We start from the raw sequence: 19,599 nt of genomic DNA, 5'->3' as shown, positions 1-19,599 counted from the left end.
AGGGACAACTTCCCCAGGAGAACACACGGTGTGCCTCAAGCTGTTGCAACATCACACTGGCCTCTGCCGCCGTGGGTTGGCCCCCCATTCCGTACCCCACCCTCCCCCAGGCCTGAGTGAGCCAGAGCCCCCTAATCACCTGCTCCTTTAACCGTGTCCTGTCTGAGCAAAGAACAGACACCCTCAGGCAACCTACTCGCAAAGGAGGGGCCAAATCCAAAGCTGAACCCCAGGAGCTGTGCGAACAAAGAAGAGAAAGGGAAATCTCTCCCAGCACCCTCAGGAGAAGCGGATTAAATCTCCACAATCAACTTATGCACCCTGCATCAATGGAATACCTGAATAGACAATGAATCATCCCAAAATGGAGGCAGTGGACTTTGGGAGCAACAATATATATATTTTTTTCCTTTTTCTCTTTTTGTGAGTGTGTATGTATATGCTGCTTGGTGTGATTTTGTCTGTATAACTTTGTTTTTACCATTTGTCCTAGAGTTTTGTCTGCCCTTTTTTTTTTTTTTCTGTATAGTTTTTAGCACTTGTTATCATTGGTGGATTTGTTTTTTGGTTGGGTTGCTCTCTTCTTTCTTTATTTTTTTCTTTTTCCATTTTTTATTATTTTTTAATTTTTTAATTTTAAATAATTATTTTTTATTTTAATAACTCTATTTTATTTTATTTATTTCTTTTCTTTCTTTCTTTCTTTCTCTCGCCCTTTTCTTCTGAGCCGTGTAGCTGACAGGGTCTTGGTGCTCCAGCTGGGTGTCAGGCCTGTGCCTATGAGGTGGGAGAGCCGAGTTCAGGACATCAGTGCACCAGAAACCTCCTGGCTCCACGTAATATAAAAAAATATTAGAGAGAGAAAGTTCTCCCAGAGACCTCCATCTCAACGTAAGACCCAGCTCCACTCAACGACCAGCAAGCTACAGTGTTGTACACCCTATGCCAAACAACTAGCAAGACAGGACCACGACCCCAACCATTAGCAGAGAGGCTGCCTGAAATCATAATAAGGTCACAGACACCCCAAAACACACCACCGGACCAGGTCTTGCCCACCAGAAAGACAAGATCCAGCCTCATCCACCAGAACACAGGCACCAGTACCCTCCACCAAGAAGCCTACACAACCCACTGAACCAACCATAGCCACTGGGGGCAGACACCAAAAACAACAGGAACTATGAACCTGCAGCCTGTGAAAAGGAGACCCCAAAAACAGTAAGTGAAGCAAAATGAGAAGAGAGAGAAACACACTGCAGATGAAGGAGCAAGCTAAAAACCCACCAGACCAAACAAATGAAGAGGAAATAGGTAGTCTACCTGAAAAAGAATTCAGAGTAATGATACTAAACATGATCCAAAATCTTGAAAATAGAATGGAGAAAATACAAGAAACGTTTAACAAGGACCTAAAAGAACTAAAGAACAAACAAATAATGATGAACAACACAATAAATGAAATTAAAAATTCTCAAGAAGGAATCAACAGCAGAATAACTGAGGCAGACGAACAGATAAGTGACCTGGAAGATAAAATAGTGGAACTAACTACTGCAGAGCAGAATAAAGAAAAAAGAATGAAAAGAATTGAGGACAGTATTAGAGACCTCTGGGACAACATTAAACACACCAACATTTGAATTATAGCGGTCCCCGAAGAAGAAGAGAAAAAGAAAGGGACTGAGAAAATATTTCAAGAGATTATAGTTGAAAACTTCCCTAATATGGGAAAGGAAACAGTTAATCAACTGCAGGAAGCACAGAGAATCCCATACAGGATAAATCCAAGGAGAAACATGCCAAGACACCTCATTAATTAAACTATCAAAAATTAAATACAAAGAAAAAATATTAAAAGCAGCAAGGGAAAAACAACAAATAACATACAAGGGAATCCCCATAAGGTTAACAGCTGATCTTTCAGCAGAAATTCTGCAAGTGAGAAGGGAGTGGCAGGACATATTTAAAGTGATGAAAGGGGAAAACCTACAACCAAGATTACTCTACCCAGCAAGGATCTCATTCAGATTTGACGGAGAAATTAAAACCTTTACAGGCAAGCAAAAGCTAAGAGAATTCAGCACCACCAAACCAGCTTTACAACAAATGCTAATGGAACTTCTCTGGCAGGAAACAAAAGAGAAGGAAAAGACCTACAATAACAAACCCAAAACACTTAAGGAAATGGTAATAGGAACATACATGTCCATAATTACCTTAAATATAAATGGATTAAATGCTCCAACCAAAACATATAGACTGGCTGAATGGATACAAAAACAAGGCCCGTATATATGCTGTGTACAAGAGACCCACTTCAGACCTAGGGACACATACAGACTGAAAGTGAAAGGATGGAAAAAGATATTCCATGCAAATGGAAATCAAAAAAAGCTGGAGTAGCAATTCTCATATCAGACAAAATAGACTTTAAAATAAAAGCTATTACAAGAGACAAAGAAGGAAACTACATAATGATCAAGGGATCAATCCAAGAAGAAGATACAACAATTGTAAATATTTATGCACCCAACATAGGAGCACCTCAATACATAAGGCAAATGCTAACAGCCATAAAAGGGGAAATCGACAGTAACACAATAACAGTAGGGGACTTTAACACCCCACTTTCACCAATGGACAGATCATCCAAAATGAAGATAAATAAGGAAACACAAGCTTGAAATGACACATTAGACCAGATGGACTTAATTGATATTTATAGGACATTTAGTCCAAAAACAACAGAATACACTTTCTTCTCAAGTGCTCATGGAACATCCTCCAGGATAGATCATATCTTGGGTCACAAATCAAGCCTTGGTAAATTTAAGAAAATTGAAATCGTATCAAGTATCATTTCCAACCACAACGCTATGAGACTACATATCAATTACAGAACAAATCTGTAAAAATTACAAACACATGGAGGCTAAACAATAGACTACTTAATAACCAAGAGATCACTGAAGAAATCAAAGAGGAAATCAAAAATACCTAGAAACAAATGACAATGAAAACATGACAACCCAAAACCTATGGGATGCAGCAAAAGCACTTCTAAGAGGGAAGTTGAGAGCAATAAAATCCTACCTCAAGAAACAAGAAGCATCTCAAATAAACAACCTAACCTTACACCCAAAGCAATTATAGAAAGAAGAACAAAAAAACCCCAAAGTTAGCAGAAGGAAAGAAATCATAAAGATCAGGTCAGAAAAAATGGAAAAGAAATGAAGGAAACAATAGCAAAGATCAATTAAACTAAAAGCTGGTGCTTTGAGAAGGTAAAGAAAATTGATAAACCATTAGCCAGACTCCTCACGAAAAAAAGGCAGAAGACTCAAATCAATAGAATTAGAAATGAAAAAGGAGAAGTAACAACTGACACTGCAGAAATACAAAGGATCATGAGAGATCACTACAAGCAACTATATGCCAATAAAATGGACAACCTGGAAGAAATGGACACATTCTTTGAAAAACACAACCTTCTGAGATTGAACTAGGAAGAAATAGAAAATATAAACAGACCAATCACAAGCACTGAAATTCAGACTATGTTTAAAAATCTTGCAATAAACAAAAGCCCAGGACCAGATGGCTTCACAGGCGAATTCTATCAAACATTTAGGGAAGAGCTAACACCTATCCTTCTCAAACTCTTCCAAAATATAGCAGAGGGAGGAACGCTCCCCAACTCATTCTACAAGGCCACCATCACCCTGATACCAAAACCAGAGAAAGATGTCACAAAGAAAGAAAACTACAGGCCAATATCACTAATGAACATAGATGCAAATATCCTCAACAAAATACTGGCAAACACAATCCAACAGCACATTAAAAGGATCATACACCATGATCAAGTGGGGTTTATCCCAGGAATGCAAGGATTCTTCAATATATGCAAATCAATCAATGTGATACACCATATTAACAATTGAAGGAGACAAACCATATGATCATCTCAATAGATGCAGAAAAAGCTTTTGACAAAATTCAACACCCATTTATGATAAAAACCATCCAGAAAGTAGGCATAGAGGGAACTTACCTCAACATAATAAAAGCCATATATGACAAACCCACAGCCAACATCGTTCTCAATGATGAAAAACTGAAAGCATTTCCACTAAGATCAGGAACAACACAAGGTTGTCCACTGTCACGACTATTATTCAACATAGTTTTGGAAGTTTTATCCACAGCAATCAAAGAAAAAGAAATAAAAGGAATCCAAATCAGAAAAGAAGAAGTGAAGCTGTTACTGTTTGCAGATGACATGATACTATACATATAGAATCCTAAAGATGCTACCTGAAAACTACTAGAGCTAAGCAATGAATCTGGTAAAGTAGCAGGATACAAAATTAATGCACAGAAATCTCTGGCATTCCTATACACTAATGATGAAAAATCTGAAAGAGAAATTAAGGAAACACTCCCATTTACCACTGCAACAAAAAGAATAAAATACCTAGGAATAAACCTACCTAAGGAGACAAAAGACCTGTACATAGAAAACTATAAGACACTGAAAGAAATTAAAGATGATACAAACAGATCGAGAGATATACCATGTTCTTGGATTGGAAGAATCAACATTGTGAAAATGAGTATACTACCCAAAGCAATCTACAGATTCAAAGCAATCCCTATCAAACTACCACAGGCATTTTTCACAGAACTAGAACAAAAAATTTCACAATTTGTGTGGAGACACAAAGGACCCTGAATACCCAAAGCAATCTTGAGAAAGAAAAACGGAGCTGGAGGAATCAGGCTCCCTCACTTCAGACTATACTACAAATCTACAGTAATCAAGACAGTATGGTACTGGCACAAAAACAGAAATACAGATCAATGGAACAGGATAGAAAGCTCAGAGATAAACCCACGCACATACGGTCATCTTATTTTTGATAAAGGAGGCAGGAATATACAATGGAGAAAAGACAGCCTCTTCAATAAGTGTTGCTGGGAAAACTGGACAGCTACAGGTAAAAGAATTAAATTAGAACACTCCTTAACACCATACACAAAAATAAACTCAAAATGGATTAAAGACCTAAATGTAAGACCAGACACTCTAAAACTCTTAGAGGAAAACATGGGCAGAACATGACATAAATCACAGCAAGATCCTCTTTGAACCACCTCCTAGAGAAATGGAAATAAAAGCAAAAATAAACAAATGGGACTTAATGAAATTTAAAGCTTTGGCACAGCAAAGGAAACCATAAACAGGACAAAAAGACAACCCTCAGAATGGGAGAAAATATTTGCAAATGAAGCAACTGACAAAGGATTAACATCCAAAATATACAGGCAGCTCATGCAGCTCAATATCAGAAAAACAAACAACAAATATAAAAATGGGCAGAAGACCTAAATAGATATTTTTCCAAAGAGGATACACAGATAGCCAACAAACACATGAAAGAATGCTCAGCATCACTAATCAATAGAGAAATGCAAATCAAAACTACAGTGAGGTATCACCTGACACCAATCAGAATGGCCATCATCAAAAAATCTACAAACAATAAATGCTGGAGAGGGTGTGAAGAAAAGGGAACCCTCTTGCACTGTTGGTGGGAAAGTAAGTTGATACAGCCACTATGGAGAACAGTATGGAGGTTCCTTAGAAAAGTAAAAATAGAACTACCATACAGCCTAGCAATCCCACTACTGGGCATATACTCTGAGAAAACCATAATTCAAAAAGAGTCATGTACCAAAATGTTCACTGCAGCTCTATTTACAATAGCCAGGACATGGAAGCAGCCTATGTGTCCATCGACAGATGAATGGATAAATAAGATGTGGCACATATATACAATGGAATATTACTCAGCCATAGAAAGAAACGAAATTGAGTTATTTGTAGTGAGGTGGATGGACCTAGAGTTTGTCATACAGAGTGAAGTAAGCCAGAAAGAGTAAAACAAATACTGTATGCTAACACATATATATGGAATCCAAAAAAAAAAAAGAAATGGTTCTGATGAACCTAGGGGTAGGACAGGAATAAAGACGCACACATACAGAATGGACTTGAGGACACGGGGAGGGGGAAGGGTAAGCTGGGACGAAGTGAGAGAGTGGCATGGACATATATACACTACCAAATGTAAAATAGATAGCTAGTGGGAAGCAGCCGCATAGGACAGGGAGATCAGCTCGGTGCTTTGTGACCACCTAGAGGGGTGGGATAGGGAGGGTGGGAGGGAGGGAGATGCAAGAGGGAGGAGATATGGGGACATATGTATATGTATAGCTGATTCAGTTTGTTATAAAACAGAAACTAACACACTATTGTAAAGCAATTATACTCCAACAAAGATGTTTAAAAAAAATAAAAGAAAAAGAAAAGAAAAGGAAGGAAGGAATAGTGAGAGGGAAGGAGGGAAGGAGAGAAAAAGTATTCCCACAAGGGCCTTTGGCCCTAAGGAAGCAACATACAAGCATAATTTGTTTCTTCTAATCCTAGTGGACTCTAATTCCCACGTCTTACTTAGAATTTGGGTTCTGAAGTCTGTTTATATGGTAAAAATCACATACAATCAACCATCAAGAATTTTGCTCAGTGATATCATTTCACTGAGTTCAACACTGACCCAGGGTTTTCTTGTTCCCTGCAGTTGTGGAGGCAGGTTACTGCCCACTGTGTGAGGCATGCAGCAACTGATTCTGAGAGAAAGTAGAATTCCGTCTCAGATTATGCTGTGTGCAACATTACTGGGTGGAGTGACTGGTACAATTGTTCACTTTTATGGCCAAGGAATCTGGAAGCTTCCCGGCTAAGAATTGGTTTGTCAGCCCCAAACTAGCATGATGATTTAACTATTACCCCAACAGGAGCACCCATCAGTTCTTGACTCAGAGACTGCTTCTTAAGTCAGTTCCAAATCTCAGTCCTTAAGACTGGAACTTCTGGGAAAGGAGCCCCTAGTTATGATCTTAAAGAACCTCTGAAGTGAAAAGCAGCATGGCAGGGAATAAATGAAATGGCAGGAAGAGAGGGGCATAAAGCTCTGGCATTAGGTTTCAGCTAAAGCACTGAAGACAAATGCACACGGATCTGGAGTACAGTGATGGTCAAATGTAGAATTTTTTCTTTTAAAATGTGTTCACCTCTCTGAGTGTGAATATATGATCATTAGATAGTGAGTGGTAATAGGAGGAACTGTAAACATTAACATAGTTTTAAGACACCAGTGAAGTGATAGAGAAAAGAAGAAACTACAAATTTGATTTCACAATGAAAAAGAAATGCTAGTTACAGAAATTCCCATAAATTTCATAGCATTGATGGCCATTGCTGTGTAGAATAAAAGGTATTATACTTATTAAAAGTATGCTAAATTACTGCTGCTTTGTTTGATTTCATGCGTTCTTGCATACTTAGTATATGCTCTTTTGCATGCTCTGCTCACTGTTGTTTTTAGTCCAAATGACTTGAAATGTAATTTGTTTTGTTCACCATCACAAAATATTATTTAGGAGGAATGCAAATTTATATTTCAGCATTACTGACAGTATTAATATGAGTGCTTTATCGAATAATATCATATAATTATAAGAAGCCTCTTCAAAATAAATATTTATGCCAAGGTAAATTTTCTTTTTTATAAGAAAATATAATATCTATGCACATATATATTATGGTTCAGAGATTGACAGTTCATTACATTTATTGTGAAAAATAGTGCAAATATCATTTGGAGTCATACTAGCATACCCCCAAATGCCATTAGCTTATGATGATGGAAATTTCTCATTCACTTTGCAATTCAATGCTGATATTCCTTTGCAAATAATTGCTTTCTTCCATGTAGTGGTTCAGGGACCCAGGATCCACCTACTTTGTAGGTCTTCTACCCCCCAGGGCTTCATGGTCCTCTGCGCCCAGCCAGTAGAAAAAGAAAGAATATGGAAAGGGCATATCTATTTTTTAAAAGGTTTGCCTTAGAAGTGACACATTATTTCCACCACTTTTCCACTGCATTTTGCTTGACTACTACCACCTAAGGATTTGCTGCCATCACTCTTTCTCCCAGGTCTCCTAGTTCATAAAAGTTATTCTTTTGTCCCACTTCCCATTAGGAAATTAAGAACACAGGCACTGAGGACTGAGCAGGACAGTGAGGAAAAGGTAAGTGGAGGTCACTTATTGATCCTAGGAATCAGGTCATTGATGATCTAACATCAGTACAATTGCAGGGAAAAGGTTGAGCTGGGAGCCACTGGTCCTACATCATTATCCCATTGGCATCTCTTCCCTTAACTTGCTGGGTAAACTTGGAAAAACAGTTGTGCTCTTTGAGCCTGTATTTTTGTAGTTACAAAATAAGGGAACTGTACTAGGGACAACCTCATAAACCACAATTTGAGATTAAATTACTACTTAAGGTTGCATTAAGTAATAACCTCATGGTCCTGCCAATGGTAAATGTATGCTTTCACTTATTGTTCTCAAAATATTAAAAACAACTCAGAGACTTTATTATTAGTAATACTACTACCACTACAACTATTACTGCAATTTGAATTAAAATGGCTCTATTGAGCACTTACTATATTCCATACATTCAGCTAAGTGAAATGTATATCAAGCTCAATCAGCATAAGTAGCACAACTGAGAGACATCCCGAGCCAACTCTGAAACCGTAACTCTTCATGGCTGGATTATACTAGACTCACAGACCACTGTAGGAAACCAATGGATAAGAAGAATTATCATTAGGTGGTTCTACCATATCTGTGTATCTGTGAACTCAGACCAAAGAGTAAAAAATCACTCTGGCCCATGATTCCACCTGCTTCAGTTTGAATACTTAGTCTCAGTTTCCTCATTTAAAAAATAAAATTTATATAACTTACCCTACCTCCTTCAAATGCCTTAAGTACCAATTGAGCCACTGCTCCAAAGCAGTAAAAGCCCAACTTCTGAGAATTAACTGTATGAACATAAGGTAATGCAGCCAACTCAGTTATCCATGGTAAGAGATGACAAGGAACAGTAAGGCTAAATTAAATATACAGGTGTCTCCAAACCACATTTTTGCCATTCACCTAAGCTCTTAACCAGTGCTAATAAGCTGCAAAATAAATAGATTTGAATTTTATCACTTTACCTCTCCACTGCCTACTCTTGTCTGTTTTAAGTGCTAATGGGCAGTCAGCCACCCTTTAAAAGGCAGGAAAAGCAGAGGCTGGACTGTGCAATCAATAGACTGGATAATTAGCCCCTGAGTAATTGAGAGTTAACTCTTATATTAACTTCACCCCATTACTCCCAGAATATGAACAAGCCAGAGCAAGTTGAACTTGAATATGAGAGAGCAAAAGAAAAAAGAAGGGTAGTAAAGGAACACAGTCCTTTACCTTGGGGTTATCATATGATGTGAACTCTAATGACACAAAACCAAATGACAACAGCAGCCTTGCAAGGTAACTCCAAACATGACAAGATGGCCCACGAGAACTGTAAGGGAGTTGTTTCCCCTCAGCACCAAATTATTTTTCTCTTTTCTTCCTACAACAAAAGACTCACTCCAGGCTTTGGCTGTGTTCCCAAAAGACTGGGTAATTAAGCAGGTAAGATTTCCAAGGAGAAATAAATATTTTCCAGTTACTAGACACTGTCATTGGGCTTTGATTCAAATGTGTATAATTTCTGAACAGAAAACATAATGAAAGGAATGTTTCACAAATTAATATAAAGCCCAAAGGCATACCTGGCAGTCTTTTACATGAAATCATTGTCTTTCATAAGCCAGGAATGTTGACGGAGTACCCATCTTGGAAAATGTTTTTCTCCTTGTAGTATTAGCACTGGTTTTACAGAAGGAAAACTCAACTTGAAGAAAAATACTTATAAAATACAACCTAAGCCTATTTTTTCTAGGTGTGAAGGCATTTTAAAAAATATTGGTTTCAGCATTATCAGTGAAAATGGTGGCTCTTATTCAGAGATTGAGAAGATAAAGAGAAGGCTTAAATGAAATGCATAATTTCATAGAGTGACTAATTCAAATTAGAGGTTTGGATATAGATGCTGGGCTCTAGGACCAGAACTCCAAACTACTATTCTCTAAAAATAATGTGAAACTCTGAAAAGTAAAATGGCCTAAGAAGCTGAGGAAATTCCCCCAAAATATAATTTTAACTATGCAAAGACAATGAGTCAAGCACAGGTTGAATGAACAATTTTAGGATGTTGGAAAATGACTGAGTCATCACTGGGAAGAATGAACAAAATTTTTCCCTTACAGTGGAGACAGGTTTAGGGTGATCATCCTACACTCTCTTGTCTGTTCTCCCTATAGCAAAAAATAAGATAATGGTTTAACCAGGCAATGGGGATATACTTAGTGTGATTACAGTTTATATGAACTTGACTTAGGAAATTTGAAATAATGTGATAAAAAATATATTTATAAATCTCATTTTATGCAAAATAGAAAATAACATGAATATCAAAGAATTAAACACATCAAGAATTGCTTAATTTCTAAGACAGTGGTGAGCTGGCTGAATTTTAAATTCATCTGAATCAGTAAATACTCTTATTATGTGAGCAACACATTTTTATGTTTTACATATAATTCAGTGTGCATATTATGTCATCATTTTAATGTTCACCATCAGCCTGATTTAAAATCTTTTTATAGTCTTTATTTTGCAAATGATTAAGTGGCCATAATGGTGCTTAGTGCCAGAGGAAAAAAAATCCTGAAATCAATAATTTGGTAGTAAAATTTTGAGGCAATAAAATATTGAGATAAAGGCTGTGCCTGTTATCAACTTACTGTCTGTTGGATTCAAATACATCCTTCATTGCCTGCTCAATGAAAAACAGAAGGACCCTTTAAGTATTTTTTCCTTTGCTAGTTGGCATGACGTTAAGCTTTGTCAAGAGGATGCAGGAAGGACACTGCATGAGAAAAGGGCTTTCCTTCTGGGTTCTGGTGTGCTCCTAGGCAGGCCCCTGCAACGCAGGCAGCTTCTCCTGTAGCACATACTTGCACTGGCAGCACAGAAGCTTCCCTAGCACCTGGCTCCTGTCATGTATATGCGTGGTAGTAGCTGCACCCAGAGGTCAGAAGTTTCCCCAGTCATCTGCCTCAGGCAGTTTTGTAACCGTGGACATCATGGTGAGCACCTTCCCCGGCACTGTCAGAGGCAGATTTCTGACAAGTTCTAAAGGGCAGATTTCTAGCAGATTCTACCAGAGCAGCAACACAATGACTTATCTGCCATCCAGCAAGCTACATCGGTGCCATCTCTTTCAAGTTCTGCATCTCAGGCTTGGACAGGCAATTCTTCCTTGGGTCCTTTATCTTATCCCTAGGGATAGGGGTTATTCTTTGTATCAACTGATTCTACATTCTTCAGAATTTGCTATTATTAGCCAACTCCTAGTAACTATAATCCCCTTTATAGCTAATAATTCTTTATTATAACTGTCCTTGTTCAAATCACTTCGTGGATTCTGTCTTCCAAATGGACTCTGACTGATACGAACTATGACAGAACCACTGTGATTCTGCGTAATGTTCATATTAAAGAGATCACTGTAAATATCTCAGAGAAAATTCTGAGAAAAGAAAAACAATTTTTAAATTATGCTAGAAATGTGAATATTTGTGCATTTGAAGTAGGCATCCACTGTTTATATTTATTCTTCTAAGAAATTCTCTTGAATTAGGATAATTTTAAATTATGCTAGGTCTTCAGGAACCCATCCCTTATATGTGACTGTTCCATACACGCACAAAAGCTTTCTAAAATGTTGTTGATGTCTTACGCAAGACACGAACTCACTAAGTGTTGAGTCTACGATTTATGCATAAATATAATGTTTTATAACTGCAAATATGAAACCACACACGGACCAAAATTACAGAATGTTTAAAAATATTTTGAAATTGCAATGAGGTATGACTTTGTTCTCAAAGCAACATTCTTTTATGCATCTCTCACCAGAACCTGCATCATGCTGATCCTGTCTGTTCAGTCAAGTATCTTTTTCCTTGCACTGAAAAGGAGTCACGGGGGGAATAAACTACTAGGCAGAATGGATTGGCATCCAGCTTGCAGACCACTGTGAATATTTATAGAGCATTTGAGTATCATTAGCTGAGTCTTTTTCTCAAAGCACTGTTTTTTTTAAATATGTGATCAGAATAATACCTGAGAAAAGAAAAGTCTGTGTGTGTACATGGACATATATGTACATGTGCTCACATCTGTGTAACTTGCCCACTGGCATTTTTCCTATGGTATTCTCAGTCTCCTTCTTAGGCCCAGTTCTGTCTTTCATCTCTCATTTTAGGTATCTTACAAAGTCTAGAACTAGACCTTTTTCTTGAGACATGAGAAATGGAAGCAGAGTTCACTTTATGAAAACAAGACAGGCTCCTTCAAGAGAAATCAAGAAATACAGATAAGCAGTGCTTGCTTCGGCAGCACCTATACTAAAATTGGAGCGATACAAAGAAGATTAGCATGGCCTCTGTGCAAAGAAATACAGATAAGCAGAAGTCTATAACTAATACCCATAATTCCTCTAACTTAATAAGAGCCAATTTCTGTTACCACCTTGTATACACATACACATGTATGCACATTCACATATGCAAATCACATTTTCCAGGATATTTTTCTTAATATGAAATATTTGCATTTACTGTTTTGTAACAGATTTTTCCAATTAGTCCACTTGTATTATATTTTATATTCAGTACCACAACACTTCAGTATCGAAAAGAGTACAAGGTAATATTAAATAACTAAAAGAGGAATATGAAATACAAAAGAATTATTTTTTTTTAAGTCTGAAAAAACCCTCGAACTAGGAATATTTATTTTCTAACAAAGCATTGTGTTGACCAAACAAATTGCTTTTGGCTAAGTCCCCTTCTTTTGGAGGAAAACAGCACTGTTTTTAATAATTAGAATTATTGAAATGCAACTAAAAGTGCATGAAGTATGTCCAGATATATCAGAAATAGTGGTCAGATCAAAAGTTTAAGGTTCAAAAGACTGAGATCTAGAATAGGAAACATCGAAGCAGATCAGGCCAGTTGGTTCTCACTAAATTTTATATTTTATTTCCATGCTCAAAAAGAAAAAGTTGATAAGCTGTCTCAAAGTCAGTTATGAAAAATCACTCTCTCTTTCACACAGGTTGGTCAAAACGAACTTCACAAATCAAGTAACTTAGTGAATTAAAAGTTTGCCACAGGATCAACACATACTTTCTCAGGCAGTGTGTGTGTGCACACGTGTCTGTATCTTAATTGTAGGAAAAGAGCACTGTCTAAAATACCTCAAGTAGGAACTTCCCTGGTGGTGCAGTGGTTAAGAATCTGCCTGCCAATGTAGGGGACAAGGGTTCAGTCCCTGGTCTGGGATAAAATATCTCAAGTAAAGGCTGTTCTTTGTTATACAATCATATCTCAGAAAAGTAACTTCACTAAAGTGTAAATTCCAGAATAGATTTTTTTCCTCTGCCAAGAAAACTAAAAGGATCAGATTTGTGTCACCATTATCTAAGAATAAGATGACATCCTACGTTATTTCAACCTGAGGGGATAAAGAATTTCCTAATATGTAATGATTTATTTTTGATGTTGAACAAGCCACTTGTGGAAATATGTAAGCCCATTTAATATATGTTTCAAAACATTATGTTGCTATTAGTAAACAGAATCCCCTATCAAAATTAAAGACTTAACAGCAGTAAATAAACTTACTTTATTGAAACATTAGACAGAAACAGAAAACACAACATTTTTCATACTTTTCACTTAAAAGAAATTACAATATGATTCCTAAAGGATTTCAATATAAAAGAATTTTCGTCCTATTTTTTAGTATTAATATACTGCTAATTTCCAACACAAGAAGATAACCCACAGAATCACATATTGGGAAGTTCAATTCTTTCAAGATGAATCTGGAAAACTTCCTGGATAATATATCTTCATAATAAATTACAGACAACTCAGAGGTTTAGACTGATCAAAGAAGCAAAGAAGGATCAGTAATTGCATTTATACTCGATGGACAGATTGTTCACCTAGGGAAATCTCTACACAGGGTTACCACCATCTGGCTGCTTTAGAAGGCATGACGTCACTACAATTAAACTCATAATATCCTGACATTTAAACTCTGCAATTCCAAATACCCTACCCAAATACCCGTATCATGATTTAGTAAGCCTTCAGAATCACTAGAGAAGTGGCGATTCACTTTGGCAATTGAATGCCTACTACGTTAAAAATCCCTGTTTTAAGAGGTATTGAAACATGCACAAAATAAGATCTCTACCCTCTAGGAATTAAAATATAATTAGGAGAGGACATAAATGTGAAAATTACAAATATTAGCTTGTTTTAAGAGACAGCATTCAAACAGTAAACCTTTACCCATGTGTATTAAGTAAACTATGGTTTCAAACCTAGCCATAAATGTATTCCTAAATTACAGTACCCAAAATTCTTCATAATTTTTGAAACTTATGGGTATTCAAGTAAAATATTTTGCTGGCTTAAGTAGAAAAAGATCATCAGTAATTTCAGACTGCTTTCCTCTTATAAAATGCTGACTGTGAGAAAACCAAAACCTCAGCGACAATATCGCCTCAAACTACATTATAAACTATTGTTGGGATGAAAGTATTAAACGGTAGGAACACTGTGGATCATCAAACACTTAATTAAGAATAATTGAAATCCTGAATCCTGTAAACAAAATTGAAAACTTGGGCAATGAGGTTGTCAGGGCAGGAGAAATTTCCCTCTACCACCTTGAGTTCTTGTGGCTGGAGTAATAATAAAACTGATACAAGACAGATTAACAGGAGATAAAGAAACAAATTTTAATTCATACACACAAAGATCTCATAGAAACAGAATATAAGATGTGGTCAGAGCAGGCAGCTTTTATACTTTTTAGACAAAGAAACAATAAATTTATGAGCAACTGACATGACAAAAAAAACTTAGGTTTTAGGTGAAATTCATTAATTAATTAATAATTAGTGAAGAATCTAAACAGAGTTTGGGCTTTGGGTAGTAAATTAAAGAAGTAACAAGGTTTGTTTATACAGACTTCACAGCCCGAATTCCCACTCTCTGGCCATAAGGGCATCCTTCTACCACGTGCAGGGAGGGCACCTTTCATATAAGATATTTATTTCCTGCTTTCAGGGAAACAGAGAGGAGGATCGAAAGTGTTCCTCTTGCACCAACTGTTTCTTAAGTAATTTTAATTCAAAATAATCAATATCCCACTGAGAAATACTTTGGGTTTGCCTGCCCTGGACCCCAACAAGGTTAAATCTCTGATGTATAAACTCGAGAGGAGAGTCTCAGTAAATAATTACCGAGTATATTCAGAATTATTAAGTGTATAAAGAATAGAGGACTTATATATTATTATAAAACCCCTCATCAAATTCTCTGGGGTTGGGACACATAATTTTTCAAGGCAGAAGCCCGGTGTGTCCCCCTTTGCCTGGCAAAGCAATAAAGCTATTCTTTTCTACTTCAAAAAAATAAAAGGAATAGAGGACTTATAAATCTTCCAGAGATATTTAGGATGGTGGGGAGATAGATAACCTCATTTTCATATTTCACAAAAACACACACACAAATAACCATAAGAGTCACAATGATCTCAAAAGGCCCACTGATGATAAAAATCACAGCTGATTTAGGGTTAAATATTGTTTTCTCCAACATGCAATAACAATCGTTTTTCTGGGTAGACAACTACTGATGAAAAGAAGTTACACACTAACATTCACTCTAGAAGGTGGAGACAACAGTTTAGAAGTACCCTCAAATTTTGTTTTATAATTATAAAAAGTTGGATTCCAAACTTTCCTGATTTGGGGGAAATTGCTATTTGATTCTTAAGTGTCCTGAGAGTGTACCTTCACTGCTTCTCAAAGAAAAGTACCAGAATTATCCCCCTTCAGAAGTCTGACTTCCCCATGATACATTTTGAATTGAACCATGGTTGACAGTTTTATTACAAATATGTTGCACTTGTAATTGTTACACCAAGGAAAGTGATTGAAAAAATTTGCAAAGTTATAAAATTGGACTTTAGTTTTATGGAGAATGAAGAAATAAATGTTAGCTTTAAAAATAGTATCCTCAGAGATGTATATATCAAGACAAAAAGATTCAAATTTGATTTATTATTCACTTTAGGTAGAGCACTTTCTGATCTGGAAAAAAAAAAAAACTGTCTAAAATTATTCCACTTTACATAAGTGGTGACAACTCACTACTTATAGATTTCTTTCCAAAAGTCTCACTGTTGGTGACATAAAAATTGCTTGAAAGGGTTCTGTGTGTTGCTATTTTAACATCTCTCACCACACTATACAAATGCCAGTCTGACCATTCTGCCTTTAGGGCTTTCACAAAGCAGCTTTCTTTAAAGGTTACAGGTGAAGTTATGTCTTCTAAGAATGTCAGCTCTCTTGACAGTTCTTCATGATGTCAACATGGTTGATACTAAAATTTAAGTAAGCATTTAATTTGGGAGAGGATTCTATTCACATTTGTTAATTGTTTAATATATTAGTTTTATGTTTAACAAAAGCCATCCTGCTTCATTTGCATAGCTTTTAGCTTTAATTCTTTTATACTTTTCATCAGTTAAAATGACACCTTTAGACCTTTGGACCATTAGGCGTTAGAGGGCAGATGTTTTATTTAGAAATAGTATTCAGTCCAACCTGGGTAAAGGAGACTTAGTCACACTCTTCATTAGAAATCCTCATCAACAGAAGAGCAAACTGTAAAATTTTGATAACTCACTTGTGGTTAGAAGGGATTGAATCTTGTAACATTTAGAAAACTATTTTTGTATTATTTCACTTTTAAAAAGCTGAAAAATAAATTATAAGCTTTTTTGTATTTTTACACAACTCAAAAATGGAGTCACATAAGAAAAATAAGTGTGGCAAGCATTACATCATCAGCTGGGCAAATTATTATGCATTTTTGAATTAAAAGAAAAGTTGCACAGAAATTCAGTTTGTAATAAAATGAATTCTAATGCAAATATGCAACATTTTATTCTATCCTGGTGTTTGGAAAGGTTTACTTTCAATACCTGAGTAACAGCCCACAGACTAAGCTAATTAGTGTTCTAAATTGTACTAAAACATTCAATTACAAATTAGGTATTTTTAAACGTTTTCTATTAAAAAAACTGAATTGTTACTGCCTTGGGTGTTTTTGTTTTTTGGTTTTTGCTGGGTTTTTTTTTTAGTAACAATTGGGTTGGCAGTTTGGTAATGCTTTTGACAATGATTTAATGTCAACCAAAATATACCTTAAAAACTCAAAATGTATCTGACAAAGATGCAGAGAAAATATATAATTTAAAAGGTAGCCAGTCACAGGAAAGGGGATAAAGAACACAGCCTCACAACTAGCTGCTGGACAATCATCGACAGGAAGACACTGGAACTCACCAAAAAAGATACCACACATCCAAAGACAAAGGAGAAGGCACAGTGAGACGGTAGGAGGGGCACAATCACAGTAAAATCAAATACCATAACTGCTGGGTGGGTGACTCACAGATTGGAGAACACTTATACCACAGAAGTCCACCCACTGGAGTGAAGGTTCTGAGCCCCACGTCAGGCTTCCCAACCTGGGGTTCTGGCAACGGGAGGAGGAATTCCCAGAGAATCAGACTTTGAAGGCTACAGGGATTTGATTGGAGGACTTCGACAGGACTGGGGGAAACAGAGACTCCACGCTTGGAGGGCACACACAAAGTAGTGTGTGCATCAGGACCCAGGAGAAGGAGCAGTGACCCCAGGGGAGACTGAACCAGACCTACCTGCTCGTATTAGAGGGTCTCCTGCAGAGGTGGGGGGGTGGCTGTGGCTCACCGTGGGGACAAGGACACTGGCAGCAGAAGTTCTGGGAAGTACTCCTTGGGGTGAGCCCTCCCAAAGTCTGCCATTAGCCCCACCAAAGAGCCCAGGTAGGCTACAGTGTTGGGTTGCCTCAGGCTAAACAACCAAAAGGGAGGGAACCCAGCCCCACCCATCAGCAGTCAAGTGGATTAAAGTTTTACTGAGCTCTGCCCACCAGAGCAACAGTCAGCTGTACCCACCACCAGTCCCTCCCATCAGGAAACTTGCACAAGCCTCTTAGATAGCCTCATCCACGAGAGGACAGACAGCAGAAGCAAGAAGAACTACAATACTACAGCCTGTGGAACAAAAACCACATTCACAGAAAGATAGACAAGCTGAAAAGGCAGAGGGCTATGTACCAGATGAAGGAACAAGATAAAATACCAGAAAAACAACTAAATGAAGTGGAGATAGGCAACCTTCCAGAAAAACAATTCAGAATAATGATAGTGAAGATGATCCAGGACCTCGGAAAAAGAATGGAGGCAAAGATCAAGAAGATGCAAGAAATGTTTAACAAAGACCTAGAAGAAGTAAAGAACAAACAAACAGAGATGAACAATACAAAAACTGAAATGAAACTACACTAGAAGGAATCAATAGCAGAATAAATGAGGCACAAGAACAGATAAGTGATCTGGAAGACAGAATGGTGGAATTCACTGCTGCGGAACAGAATAAAGAAAAAACAATGAAAAGAAATGAAGACAGCTAAGAGACCTCTGGGACAACATTAAACGCAACAACATTCACATGATAGGGGTCCCAGAAGGAGAAGAGAGAGAGAAAGGACCAGAGAAAATATTTGAAGAGATTATACTCGAAAACTTGTCTAACATGGGAAAGGAAATAGCCACCTAAGTCAAGGAAGCGCAACAAGTCCCATACAGGATAAACCCAAGGAGAAACATGCTGAAACACATAGTAATCAAATTGGCAAAAATTAAAGACAAAGAAAAATTATTGAAAGCGGCAAGGGAAAAACGACAAATAACATAGAAGGAAACTCCCATAAGGTTAACAGCTGACTTCTCATCAGAAACTCTACAAGCCAGAAGGGAGTGGCATGATATACTTAAAGTGATGAAGGAAAGAACCTACAACCAAGATTACTCAACCCGGCAAGGATCTCATTCAGATTCGATGGAAAAATCAAAAGCTTTACAGACAAGCAGAAGCTAAGAGAATTCAGCACCACCCAACCAGTCTCCAACAAATGCTAAAGGAACTTCTCTAAGTGGAAAACACAAAGAAGAAAAGGACGTACAAAAACAAACCCAAAACAATTAAGAGTATTGTCATAGGAACATACATATCGAAAATTACCTTAAACGTGAATGGATTAAATGCTCCAACCAAAAGACACAGGCTCGCTGAATGGATACAAAAACAAGACCCATATATATGCTGTCTACAAAAGACCCACTTCAGACCTAGGGACACATACAGACTGAAAGTGAGGGGATGGAAAAAGATATTCCATGCAAATGAAAATCAAAAGAAAGCTGGAGTAGCAACACTCATATCAGATAAGATAGACTTTAAAATAAAGACTGTTACAAGAGACAAGGAAGGACACTACATAATGATCAAGGGAACAATTCAAGAAGAAGATATAACA

The 19,599-nt window shown here is 37.1% G+C and overlaps 1 non-coding gene across 1 annotated transcript; it reads left to right on the top strand.

The window, feature by feature from the left end:
• The first annotated feature begins 12,465 nt into the window (after window positions 1-12,465).
• Window positions 12,466-12,570, top strand: LOC114239102 (U6 spliceosomal RNA). The gene has a single exon (XR_003624289.1). It is a non-coding gene; the product is annotated as a U6 spliceosomal RNA (small nuclear RNA).
• Window positions 12,571-19,599: the final 7,029 nt, after the last annotated feature.

Source organism: Balaenoptera acutorostrata, chromosome 2 (assembly GCF_949987535.1).
Source record: "Balaenoptera acutorostrata chromosome 2, mBalAcu1.1, whole genome shotgun sequence".
NCBI classification, from domain to species: domain Eukaryota; kingdom Metazoa; phylum Chordata; class Mammalia; order Artiodactyla; family Balaenopteridae; genus Balaenoptera; species Balaenoptera acutorostrata.
Note: the sequence above shows the minus strand (reverse complement) of the source record. Positions and strands in the feature narration are given on the sequence as shown.